The sequence below is a fragment of the Babylonia areolata genome, chromosome 27 (genome assembly GCF_041734735.1).
Source record: "Babylonia areolata isolate BAREFJ2019XMU chromosome 27, ASM4173473v1, whole genome shotgun sequence".
Lineage (NCBI taxonomy): Eukaryota > Metazoa > Mollusca > Gastropoda > Neogastropoda > Buccinidae > Babylonia > Babylonia areolata.
This window is the reverse complement of record NC_134902.1, coordinates 37,053,507-37,067,307: the sequence shown is the minus strand read 5'-3', so window position 1 is coordinate 37,067,307 and position 13,801 is coordinate 37,053,507. Positions and strand designations below refer to the sequence as shown.

General features: G+C 47.4%; 1 protein-coding gene across 1 annotated transcript in view; it reads left to right on the top strand.

Moving 5' to 3' along the window:
• The first annotated feature begins 1,996 nt into the window (after positions 1–1,996).
• Positions 1,997–13,801, top strand: part of LOC143300939 (uncharacterized) — a 66,778-nt gene continuing 54,973 nt past the window's right edge. The window contains exon 1 of the mRNA XM_076614886.1: positions 1,997–2,169. The gene's annotated coding sequence lies outside the window, so the exon portion shown is untranslated. The remainder of the gene's footprint in view (positions 2,170–13,801) is intronic.

Genomic DNA, 13,801 nt, shown 5'->3' with positions numbered 1-13,801 from the left:
ACACACAGAAACGCGCGCGCACACACACACACACACACACACACACACACACACACACTCACACACACACACTCACACACTGGAGCACGGTGTTTGTGCTGGTGACTCATAACCATGATAACGTGTGAAGTAATTTTGGATAATATTAGCCCCACACCCCTTTTTTTTTTTCTTTTTTTCTTTTTTTTTAATAGAGGATCCACCTTTCTTCAAATTTTCTCGCTGCAAGCGAATGGGTCAAAGGGCAGTTTTCATTTTAACACTGATACAGCGGTAGGGGGCGTGGAGGGGGAGGGGGGGTGTGGGGGGCAAAGGGGTAGTGGAGTGGGTGGGCTGTAGGGGAGGGGATGGAAGAGAGTGGGGATGAGTGGGGAGTGGGGATGGCAGTGGGGGTGAGTTGGGAGGGGAAGGAAGAGAGTGAGAGGGAGGGTGGTGGTGGTGTAGGGATGAGGAGGGAGAGAGCGGGGGAATGAATGGGGAGGGGAGAGAGAGTGGGGGTGTGGTAAGGGGGAAGAAAGGGAGTGGGGATGGGGTGGAAGAGAGAATTGGAATAGCCAATATCTACCTAAAACCCAGACATATAACACACGATACGATAATGTGAAGTTAGTGTGTACAAATATCGACACGGAATCAGTTGAAAAACGCAAGCATTTGAACCGGAACAATCGAAACACACAGCTGAACACACTCTATAACATATGTGTGTGTGTCTGTGTTTGTGTGTGTGTGTGCCGTGTGTGTGTGTGCCGGTCAGTATGTGTGTGCGTGCGTGCGTGCGCGCGCGCGCGTGTGTGTGTGCGTGTGTGTGTGTGCCAGTGTGTGTGTGTGTGTCTTTTATTGGGGGTGTGTGTGTGTGTGTCAGTGTGTGTGTGTGTGTGTGTGTGTGTGTTGGGAGGGGTCAGTGTAGAGACAGAGAGAAAGATATAGAGAGACAAACAAGCAGACATACAGATAGAGCTTCAGTCGATAGTGACTCAGTGAAATGAGACTGATCAGTACAATCGAAAAACAACTCAGTACAACATTTCTCGTAAATCAGAAGTGATAACGACTAAGGATTATCTGAAGTACAATCTCCTAAGCAGCACTGCACATTGACATACATTTTGAAATGTTATTTTTTTCTTTTATGATCAGATAAGAGAATCGAGTTCAAGTGACTCGACTTTGACCTTGGGCCGGACAAGAGATGACGGTTCGGTTTCTCGTCTTCGTCTTTCTCATTCTCCAGCTGCCTCTCTCCCCAGCTCTCCCTCTCCCTCTCTCAGATATGCACTGACATGCACACAGACGAATGAGCACGCAGTGGCAAGCACACACACAAAAGCACGCTCGCAGCATGCCGGGCAACCCCACATACACAAGTTAGCATATCAGTGATATGATGTACCGTCAGAACACACACACACGTTGCCCTGCGGACACACACACACACACACACACACACACACACACACACACACACACTGTCGCTCTTAAAACACATCACTGATCTCAGTTACTGTTGTTGTTATTGTTTTCACTGCTGCTGCTATTGTTGGACTGCTGCCATTAAAAAAAAAATTAAAAAAAAATCAGTTGTTGATCTATGATATTGCACAGCACAAATTATATAGCTTTCCAATAAACCCTATATCTGATGGTTATCCTTATCTTCTTCCTGACATCATAGTTTGCCGAATTATGCCCCAAACAACACTCATACAACACTAATAGAAGTAGCTGCAGCAACAAGCCTTCGGTCCAGTCCACAACGTGTCAACATCACTCTATAGAGTGCACAACAACAACAGCAGCAGCAGCAACAACAACAACAAGTCTTGCAGTCCACAACACCAACACCAACACCAAATACAAGTCCTCTCCATTCCACTTCCAGTCCGGCTTCGTCAAGGTTTTTTTTTTCCTCCAAAAAATCAATGAATCTCACTGCCCCGTCAGCGCGCATGTGCAGAACAACACGGCGCAAGCGCACCGGCTTTCTCACACACGCTGCAGACGACATCCAGCTACACATTCACTCCACTCCGCAAAACACTGAAAGCAGTCGATCAGGAATTTTTACTCCAACCGCCCGAAGCATTGTGAAACCTCCATCTCTGTCTCGTGCTTGTTTTGAAGGTTGTGTTTTCGAGGTGGTTCTCCGGAAGAAATCAGAAGCGACAGGTAGGTAGTGGTTGGTTCACTTTGAATATTTCGTTTGGAAGCTGTGTGGTTGAAAGAGAAAGAACTCTTGCCTGACAGACTGGATTACTGTCGGAGGCTGCTGAATGTTTTGCTCGCATGATCTTCAGACAGTTATTGTGTGTGTGTGTGTGTGTGTGTGTGTGTGTGCGTGCGTGTTTGTGTGTGTGTGTGTGTGTGGTTTTCTTTTGACCTCGGCGTTCAAAATCAAATGGTAGTTTCCTTTTCGAAGTGCTTTCTGTTCAGAAAGTTCGGGAATGCCAGCGAAGGAAGGCGGAGGGTGGGACGGGTGATTCTGTACGACACTTTCAGTGGTCAGACGCATCACTCAAACTGGGGGCGGTGGGGGGGGGGGGGGGGGTCGGTTACTCATGCGTAAACCCACGCGCGCGCGCAGACACACACACACACACACACACACACACACACACACACACACACACACACATTCGGACGTGAACGCACACGCACGCCACACCAGCGGCACATACATACGCACGCGCGCGCGTACTGACACGAGGAGATGCGGAATCAGAGACGGGACCAGACAGGACAAACTGACATTGACATTTTCTGACATTTTAGTGCCTCTGGGTATGGGGTTGTTCTACTGTTTAAACATTAAACAGTGCTGGTGGCAAAGGTCTCTCCATCGTGTCTCTCTCTGCTGGCCTGTCTGCCAGTCCGCTCCTATCCTCTGTCTGTCTTTCCGCTCTCTCTCACTCTCTCTTACTCCCTCCCTCCCTCTCGGTATTTCTCCTCACACATCCACCACCCCCACACCCCCACACACTTCCAATATTGAGAAGGAATGTCCTATGTTCCTTTTGCGGCAACAACATGCATGGACGTACAGATTCCAGTGTGTGTGTGTGTGTGTGTGAATGTGTCAATCCTCTGTGTGTTTGTGTGTGTGTGTGTGTGTGTGTGTGTAGGTAGTGTAGATCCTGTGTCTGGATGGGCGTGCGTCTGTGACCCTGTGTGTGTCTGTGTGTGTTCCGTTTACCCTCTCTCTCTCTCTCTCTCTCTCTCTCTCTCCCCCCCCCCTCCTCCCTCTCTCTCTCCCCGCTGCCCTTGTGCTCGCTGTGTCAGAAGTGTGTCAGTGCACTAACCTTCAGTCTGTGAGGTCATTTTCCTTCCCAGTATAGTTTTTACTGTGGTACTACTGCAGCATCGTTAGCAGCAGTGGTAGCTGTTGGCGGAATAAAAGTATGCATGTAGTTTCGGTAGGAACAAGGAGCCAGAAGTAGCTCAGAGACATGTGTATACATTATGTCTATCTCAGTGAAGTCGCTGCAGGAACACATAAATGTTGCAGACCTGGATGAGAAACGCGTTGTTCGGAGAGCCGTGTCTGTGCACTGTGTGTGTGTGTGTGTGTGTGTCCGTGTGTGTGTGTGTGTGATGTGGACGCAGCGTGTATCACTACGTCGTGCGTATGGTTTCTTTAATTTTTCGTGGCTTCGTCTCTCTGTTTCACACACACACACTACACACACACGCGCGCGCGCGCGCACGCGCAAACACACATGTGTATATGTAAACACACACACACACACACACACTCTCTCTCTCTCTCTCTCACACACACACACACACAGGGAGAGAGAGGGGTGGGACTTTTGAAGAGGAACACTTGGCTTACACACACACTCTCTCTCTCTCTCTCTCTGCCTCTCTGTCTCATGTTCGCTCTCTCTCTCTCTCTCTCTCTCTCTCTCTCTCTCTCACACACACACACACACACACACACACACACACACACACACACACACACACACACACACAAAACCAAACACTGTGATGGACATATGGTTACGCGTTCGTGACCGCAATTTTGTGGGATAGTCACTTTGGTTTATGGCCATAAATTGTGGCCGATCCATATGATCAGCCATTAATTATGACCGATTAAACAGTCTGCTACCAACTGATACCTCGTGAGCACAAGCTATCTACAGAATAGAATGGGTTAGGTTTGAGGGCTGAAGAAGTCTGTCTTCATTAATGTTTTCTGTCTGTCTGTCTGTCTCTCTGCTGTCTGTCTGTCTGTCTCTCTCTCTGCTGTCTCTCTCTCTCCTCTCCCCCCTCCCCCCCCCTCTTTCTCCCCCTCCCTCTGCTGTCTGTCTCTCCTCTCTATCTATCCTCCTCTCTCTCTCTCCCTCCTCTCTCTCTGCTGTCTGTCAGTCTCTCTCTCTCTCTCCCTCCCTCCCCCTGTCTCTCTTTGCTGTCAGTCAGTTTGTCTGTCTCCCTGTCTGTCTCTCTGTCTGTCTCTCTGTCTGTCTCTCCCTCACTCTCTGCTGTCTGTCAGTCTCTCTCTCTCCCTTTCTCTCGGTCTCCCCCTCCCTCCCTCCCTCTCTCTCTCTCTCTCTGCTGTCTGTCAATCTGTCTGTCTGCCTGTCTCTCTCTTTCTTAGTCTTTGTCACTTTGTCGGTCTGTCATTCTGTCTGTTTGTCTCTCTGTCTCTCTTTCTGGTGACCGAATCGCCAGTGAAACTGAAAATGGAATCACGTGTGAGTGCCTTTCCTCTATTCGCAGATTATCACGTGCATTCGTGACTTTTGCCCGTACTACTTCTCCTTTATTTCGGTTTTGTTTTGTTGGGTTTTTTTGTTGTTTTTTTCTCTCAGCACACGCAGTCAAAAATCGACAGTGACAAACGTGACGCACGTCTGACCGAACTGACTTTCGGATGAATCAACCCTGTCTACAGTTATATTTAGTTTTTACGTAGTTTGTTAGATTCTTTCCTCCTCCTCCTCCTCCTCCTCCTCCTCCTCCTCCTCGCCTCCCTCTCGCTGCCTGAAGAGTGCCGTCAGTGTGGAAGAATTCCTGGCATTGTGGTGAATGTCTTGAGCTCTCTTTGAGTCATGGTTGTGATGCCTTGTTGTTAACATCGCGTGTACACTTGGAGTTTTGAGAAGGCAGGAGATGTAACAGTGGTGGTGGTGGTGGTGGTGGTGGTTGTGTGTGTGTGTGTGTGTGTGTGTGTGTGTGTGTGTGTGTGTGTGTGTGCATGCTTGTGTGTCTCTGTGTGTCCGTCTGAGCTTGGGGCGCGCGTTTGCATACGTCCGCTTTTAAATGTTAGGTACATGCGCGCGTGCTTTGTGTGTGTGTGTGTGTGTGTGTGTGTGTGTGCGCGCGCGCGCGTTGTGTGTGTGTGTGAGTGAGAATTAGTGAGTGTGTGTGTATACATGTGAGTTTGTGTGTGTGTGTGTGTGTGTGTGTGTGTGTGTCGGGTGTGCAGGTGTTTGATTTAAATTTCTGAAAGTGCTGTTTTGTGGTGAGACAGCCTTTGATGAACTAATCGTGGGATGAACGTATCTGGTTTAGTCTCATCCACTTGCAGGTTCTCTTGAGTTGCACCATGTCAAAGTGGCCGTGGCCAGACTTAGTACTGCTTCATTTTCCTATGCATGTATGTGTCCGAGGGGTTACTCGGGCGGACACTCATTCCTATCCACTATCCACTTCACTGGGGAGAGAACATGAAAGCGAACTACTTCTACCAACCTAAAACTCTTTCGCTCAGCGGACTAGCGTGTGCTTAGGGTTTCGACTCACTGTGTGTGTGTGTGTGTGTGGTGGAGGGGGGATATGTATGTGCGTGTGTAAGTTTGCGCTTATGTGTGTCCGTGTCTGTGTGTCTGTATGTGCTCTGTGTGTGTGTGTGTGTGAATGGGTGCGTATACATGTGTATTTTTGTGTCTGTGTATACGTGTGTCTGTATGTGGTGTGTTGTGTGTGTGTGTGCACGCGCGCGCACGCGTGTGTGTGTGTGTGTGTGCGTATCTTCATTTTGGCCAGCCGCGTGTCCTGACCGACATTACACTTAACTGGCTGATCATTGGATGTGTGATCATACCCTTCCATAAAACGCCCTAATGAAACTCGAGCGACTTTCCTGAGTATCATGAAAGCGGAACATGGCTGCCTGAATGGTTACAATGCGTGCAAGCTCACTCGTTGAGACGGATGATGAGCAGGGAGGTCGCACCTAAGGAACGCTTGAAAAGTACTAAAATACACAAATAAAGAAACACGTCGGTGGCCCACTGCGACTTCTAGGATGCAGTTATATGTAGATCCAAGACGCTGCTTAATGATTTGACGTCACTGTTGTTGGCACGTCATCAAAGAATTACGCATACAAGCGGCACACCTGTTATCATGCTTCATGAGCCATGCATGCGAACATGGCGCGAACGCTGCAGAGGAGGGATGGTTACCTTGTGATCATACATTCTTTCTGTTCTTCATTTAGTGTGTTGTTTCCTGAAGAGTTTCTTTTTTTTCTTTCTTTTTTTTAACATGGTCTAAGTTTGATTTCATTTGCATTTAACCACGAAGTTTTTAGTCAAAATCTTATTTTAAAATTCTACTCGACAACACCTGTTATATATTCTGTCCCATATTGAGCTGGTCTTCTTGTGATCATCATCATCTTCTTCTTCTTCTTCATCCTCCTCCTCTTTTATGATGTCTTTTAATCTTGACGTATGGACTGGACTCTTGCTCAGTGATATAGGAGCTGTGCCCAGCCTTGGAAACCAAAGCCGACATCTGTTTGGACATGAAGATACAAAGCATTCTGCTTCATGTTGATACTCTACCTTGAAACGGAGAGACTGTTCACAGTGTGAGACTGTTGTAGTCCCACACCAGAGAGAAGGAAACTTTGGAAAGCAGCGATTTCTTAAATTAAGAAGGTCCGGCCAAATTTTCAAATTCATATCAGAAGTTTCATATTTGCAAGCGGGAAGGAGCACAATAAAGTAAGAAACCACACCAAATTTCAAAGCAATGTCTCTAATAGTTTTTGAGATATTGAGTTTTAGATTTTAAAAGATTGGCGATTTTAGCAAATCTCACAAAATGGCATTTTGGAACCCGTGTAGAATTGCAACTAATACATTCTCATAATCAAAACTCTTCGTATACGATGTATGAAGTACACAAAATACCTCATATTTTTTTCAGTTGGCTGTTAATGTTATTGGCTGAATGCCAGTATCATAAATTCTGTTAAATGCTTTGAAATAAAAGTATGGGAGGAGTGTAGCGATTTCTGTCTGAAACAGAAAACTCAACTCTTTCTCCGAAAGTGGCAATGCCTTAAATAGTTTAGTACCTTGTAATGGTGAGGTTAGTATAATGATTTTGGGGTGAAAGAGAAAATCCCACTCTGTTACTGTTATAATAATTTTATTATGCATTTCTTTTGGATGTGTGGGAAAACATCGATGAGGATACAGCGAAATTAAAAGTGTTGGAGAGGCGGAATTTTTTCACGCGTGAACCGACCATTTCGCCAAAGATGCCATTGTTAGGAGAAATACCATGGCTGGCCTTTTCCTAAATAACGTAGCCTGACACTGAATCCTCTGTTCTCAGTGTGGTTTAGTATGATCTGCTTCCTTATGCGTGCGATTCACAGGGCAGTGAGTGCACGTGAGTATTCTGCTCTGTGAGGTTCCCTCTTTGTTTCTTTCCGTTTCTCTCGGAGTTTTTCTCTCTTTCTCTGTCTCTGAGCCTCCTCTATGCCTCTGTTCCTCTCTGTCTGTCTGTTTCACTCTCTCTGTGTCTCTTCTGTGTCTTTGTCTCTGTCGCTCTCTCTCTCTCTTTCTATTACAATGTCTCTGTCTTCCCCCTCCCTCCCTCTCTTTCTGTCAGTCTCTTTCTCTCTCATTCACACACACACACACACACACACACACACACACACACACGCAGAACTGCTGACTGGGCACTTTGAAACGAGCAAAATTCGCTTGCTAAAACTCAACTTGAAGGGCAAGTTCTCTCTGTTACTGAACTAAACGTGAATTACGTCGTTTGCTTATCGTTTGAATCTCTCTCTCTCTCTCTCTCTCTCTCTCCGTCTCGCTCGTTCGCTCGCTCTTTCTCTCGGACATTAATGATTCGCATGCCTGACTATTACGTGTTTTGTTTTCCATTTGCAAAGTTCGTCATTTCAGGCTTTTTTTCGGTCCTCACATTGTTCCCACACACTGTTCCTGTTCCCCCACACTTCCTCACACTGTTTCCCCACGCTTTTCCCACACTGTTCCTGTTCCTCCACACTGTTCCAGTTCCCCCACACTTCCCCACACTGTTCCCCCAAACTTCCCCACAATGTTCCCCTACAATTTTTCAACACACTTCCCCACACCGTTCCCCCACACTTCCCCACATTGTTCCCCCACACTGTTCCCCCACACTGTTCCCCCACACTTCCCCACATTGTATCCCCACACTGTTCCCCTACACTTCCCCACACTGTTCCCCCACACTTCCCCACACTGTTCCCTTACACTTCCCCATAGTGTTTCCCCACACTGTTCCCCTACACTTCCCCACACTGTTCCCCCACACTTCCCCACACTGTTCCCCTACACTTTCCCACACTGTTCCCCCACACTGTTCCACATACTGTTCCCCACATTATTCCCACACTGTTCCCATACTGTTCCACCACCCACACTTAGCTGAAAAACGCTAATGGAACGTGCATTCGGCATCCACCAGAACGCACAGTACCAACACACAGACACAGCTTTCCCACACACGCACCTGGGAACGATAGACGTTCATGCAGGTGATAATCAGAACGCTCTCTGCAGCTCTGTCTCTCTGGATCTGCCCCCCAAAATAGCTCACCTGTGTGCTTCCAGACGCTCCGTCGCTACATTTCCTCCCTGCAGGAGTCGTTTTCTGGAACTTTCGGTTGAGGTGATTCTGTCCGTCAGTTTATTTGTCTGTCTGTGTTCTGTTGTTTGTGTGTGTGTGTGGGGGGGGGGGGGGGATAGGGGGGGCATGTTTGCGTGTGTGTGGGGGGGGGGGGTGTTTGTGTATATATATATATATAGAGAGAGAGAGAGAGAGAGAGATTGTGTGTGTGTGTGTTTCTATTTTTGGGCCTTTCTATCTGATCTGCCTGTTCGGCTTGTCTTTAGGTGTGTGTGTGTGAGAGTGTGTGTGTGTGTGTGTGTGTGTGTGAGCGCGTAGGCGTGTGTGCGTATATGTCATGTGTCAGTGTCTGTGTGTGTGTTTGGTTGTGTGTGTGTGTGTGTGTGTCGCGTGTTATGCAAGCATCCTTACCAGGGTACCTACTGCCACAACCACTTGAACTCATTCTTACCACACAGGCCTCACCTCCACCACCTTGTTTACCTTCCTCCAGCCCTTTTCCCTCCGCCCCCTCATGCCTTCGTTTCATGCTTCGTAACTCATCCCACATGTAACGTGGTTCCGAAGACTTATTGTGGTTGTAGAATACTCCATAATAAGCAGAAAAGAAAACTTCTTCAGTGGTCAGGAAAGAAAATTTTTCAGTGGACTGGAAGATTACTTCTTTGAGTTCTGGAAAGAATGCCTCTAAGTAGACAGGAAATAACACTTCTCGTTGTATAGGAAAGAAAACTTCTCAACAGACAGAAAAGAAAACCTCTCAGGAAGAAGACTTCTCAACAGAAAAGAAAACCTATCAGGAAGACTTCCTAACAGACAGAAACGAAGACTTCTCAATGGACGGAGCAGACGAGGAGTTCACGCGCACTGAAACAGAACAAACATGTTTCTATGTGCAAGCTTTTCAGATTCACTCAGCTCTTTGGTCCCTTACCTGGTCGCGTTTCAGCGCCTTAAAAAAGCAAACACACAGGTAAGGGGCGGCGTTGTTTGTATTGGGTAGGAAGATACGTGGAGTAAAAGGCCTGGTTGTTTCTACTGTTGGCTTTCGCTGTTAATATGCTTTGGTGTCAGTGTGTGTGTGTATGCGTGCGTATGCGTGTGTGTGTGTGTGTGTGAGAGAGAGAGAGAGAGAGAGAGAGAGTAAAAGGATATGTTCTCTCTCTCTCTCTCTCTCTCTCTCTGACTACCTGTTTGTGTGTGCATTCATGCAGTCATATCGGTGTGCACGTCAGTGCGTTTATGTCAGCACTTGTGCAGGCTTTGGAAAGAAATGAGAATTCCTTTCCACTCATTAAACCACAGTGCAGAAAACGTGAGAAGCAACATTAGCATTGATCACTAAGTATACTGGTGTATACGATGTTAAGCTTTTGCTGGGTGTTACAGTTCATTATTAATTTCACCGACTTTACCGTTAACTTAAATCACAGCTCTCGCTGTCGCAAAAATCCTCCACTTCAGGTGTGTTGTAAGTCCCATGGGGGAGTGGGGATTGTCTCTTCTTTGATTTTAGGTTTGTGGGTCGAGTCCCCCCCCCCCCCTCTCTCTCTCTCTTCCTTTCTGTCCCGATTTTCTTCCACCCTCGCTCTCTCTGTGTCTTTGTGGTGGTAAGAAAAGAATGAATCCAGTCGTTGCACCTGCCCATTTAAGGGCAACGAAAGTAGTCTTGCCCTTCAAACATGTGCTCCATCTTTTCCGTTAAGAGGCCTGTCACACCAAACGATAGACCATCCCTTTGTAGAAAAGCCGTTAAGCAAGAGACCTGATGACATGTGTTTGGGGACCACCTTTTTTTCCCCTCTAATGATCAGTATCCTCCCCCTCCTTCTTCGTCTTCTTTTTCGCAGCCTCCTCCTCTTCCTTCTCCTTCGCGCATGCACACATACACGCGCGCATACAAACACACAGGCGCGCGCGGGTGCGCACATTAATAAGGTGCATATGTACTCGTGCTTTCTTGTGCATGTGAATATGTGCGTTTGCATGATGTGTGTATCTGTGTGTGTGAGGGCGGAAATGGGGCGTGGTTCATGTCCCCCCCCCCCTCCTCTCTCTGTCTGTCTCTCTGTTTCTGTTCTGTCTGTCAGTCTGTTTGTCTGACCGAGTCCCCCCCCCCCACCCCCCCACCCCCTTCTCTCTTTCACTCTCCCCCCCTCTCTCTCTCTTTTACTCGCCTCTCTATATATCTTTTCTCTCCCCCTTTCTCTCTTTCTCCCTCCCTCTCCGTCTTTCCCTCTGCCTCCCTTCACCCCCCCCCCCCGGCCCCCCCAGCCCCCCCCCCCCCCCCCCCGGCCCCCCCCACTCTCTCTCACATAATAAAATCTTATTTCCGTCGGTGATCGGCATGTGTCGTGTACGTGAATGCTGATGCGCATATCACCGCCTACTTTTCCCGGAAACGTGTGTGTCCATACATGACATTCACATGCAGGACGGCACAGTCACAGCAGAAACTGCTGACAGAAAGCTGACGCTGCATCAGGACGAGTTAGCGTTCGCTCTCTGCCAGCGATGATGATGTGCTCACCAGCAGGCTGAATCTTACTGCTAGGCAGATATCCCGGCTGCGGTCCATTGAAAGTAATCAATTCATAAATGCCGTATGCCTTTCCTTTTTTTGACTCACTTGTGTAAACAAAGTGAGTCTGTGTTTTAACCCGGTGTTCGGTTGTCTGTGTGTGTGTGTGTGTGTCCGTGGTAAACTTTAACATTGACATTTTCTCTGCAAATACTTTGTCAGTTGACACCAAATTAGGCATAAAAATAGGAAAAATTCAGTTCTTCCCAGTCATCTTGTTTAAAGCAATATTGCACCTCTGGGACGGGCACCAAAAAATTTAAAAAATGAAGCCTAATTATATGCAAACTGCATTTACTGTTATATTTATATTTTTTGTATTCTCTAAACTTGGCACTTTGATCTGATATTCTGACCCAACAACAAGAGCAGTCATTATTATCATTTTTTGTTCAAACAGGAGCTTCGTTTGCTAAGCATGGAAGTTTTATTTATTTTGCAAACGTTTTGGTGCAGATTGTAAAAAAAAGGGAAATTACTCTGTAATTAATGCTAGGGGAGTTGATTCGCTTTCAACTGACCTTTCTCATCTTAAACATTACATTTTGAAATTATACAAAATACATAAAAAGCTTGGATTTTTTTTTTCAGTGTATCACAAGTGAGTCTTGAAGGCCTTGCTTCTCTTGTTTTTCTTTTTTTCTCTCTCCTCAGATTCTGTCTTTCTGTGTGTGTCAGTCTGCCAGCTATTCTTACTTTCTGTCTTTCTGTGTGTCAGCCTGTCTCCTTGTTTCTCTCTGTCTGTGTCTGTCTGTCATTCTCTGTCACATCTCTCGATTACCTCTCTCCTCTCTTCCTCCACCTCCCTCCCTCCATGCACTTCAACACACTGCATTGTCCACAGGGAGTCTTGTCGTCTGCCAGGTTTTGCATATAACCGAGCAGCGTTCTGAATGACCTTTCTATACAATGTGGTCTGTTTGTCTGTGGTGCGTGGCGTCTGGCTGCTGTCCTCTGGGTATTTTGTGCATGCTCAACACAGTGTACGCGTGCATGTGTATCGGGGATGATGGAGCTCTCTGAAGTTTGCGCGGCTTGGGATGAAAGACTGTGGCGTTCTAGGTTGCCATGTCGGTTGTTGGAACGGTGTTGTCAGGCGCCAGTAGTCTGCTCTATTCTCCCTAAGATGTGTATGTGTAGTGTGTGTGTGTTGATATGTGTGTGAGTGTGGGGAGGTGTGTATGTGTGTGCGCGCGCGCACGCGGGGGGATGGGTAAGGTGTGTGTATTTGTGTGTGTGTTTGTGTGTGTACACGCATGTGTACGTTTTGGGTACAGAAGAGGAGGGTGGTCTTTCTTGGTGAAGGAATGTTACAAACTTGTCTAAATGAGTGCTAGTATTTAGCTTCAGCATTAGTAAAAGAAAAATAAGAAGAAAAAAAGAGAGACCAGTTTTAAAACGATGCATGTAAAATCTCTCGCCTTTTCTCATCAGCGTTAACAAGGAAGCCCGTTCATGATAATTTACGTCACATTGTGACGTATGTCTTGTTATGACGAAAGTGCAACCTGCGGACACGCCACACATGTTATTTATTATATTGGGGCCATGTTTATAATCCTCTTATCTGCACACTATAAAACAAACCAAACAAAAAATGTGGCGGCACACACATTATGACGCTGGACAGGTCTGACGCGAGAGATGGATGGATAGGAAGTATTCGGGCCATGAAGGATGGCATACATTAGCCACTCTTTCCTGAAACAATCATGACGTGACGTTTAAGCTTGGTGCCTGTGAGAGCTTCCGTGATGATTTGGTCAATGCAGCCATGTGCACTTCCTGTCATGCGAACAATGCCTTCTGCAGTGGAGATTTCTTGACAGCTGGCAGTCTTCTGCTAGCCTCTGCCCCCTGTATGCCGCCAGGGGGGGGGGGGGGCAGACAGGCAGGCAGGCAGGCAGGCAGGCAGATTATTGTCATAAACGAAAACAACTCTCTACCTCTCTTGTCATTCCACGTCTGTTCTGAGGGGGGGGGGGGGGGGGGGAGTGCATAATTGTGGGAGCAATCTTGATCTTTTCTTCGTCTTCTTCTCTTTTTTTTTCGCCTCCCCTCGCATGTCTCTGCACTTCGCCCCCCTCCCCTCCCTCTCTCTCTCTCTCTCTCCCCCTCCTCCTCCCTCCTCTTCCTTCCTCTCTCCGTGCCCTCTAACCCTCTCTCCCTACCCCTCCCTCCCCTTCTCAGCCTCCCTCTCCCTGTCATCTGTCGCTCCCTCCTTCTCTCCCCTCCCACTCCCTCTTTCCCTGCCCTCCCTCTCTTCCTCCCTCCCTCTCTCCCTCCCTCTCTCCCTCCCCTCTCTCCCTCCCTCTTTCCCTGCCGTCTCTCCCTCTCCCCTCT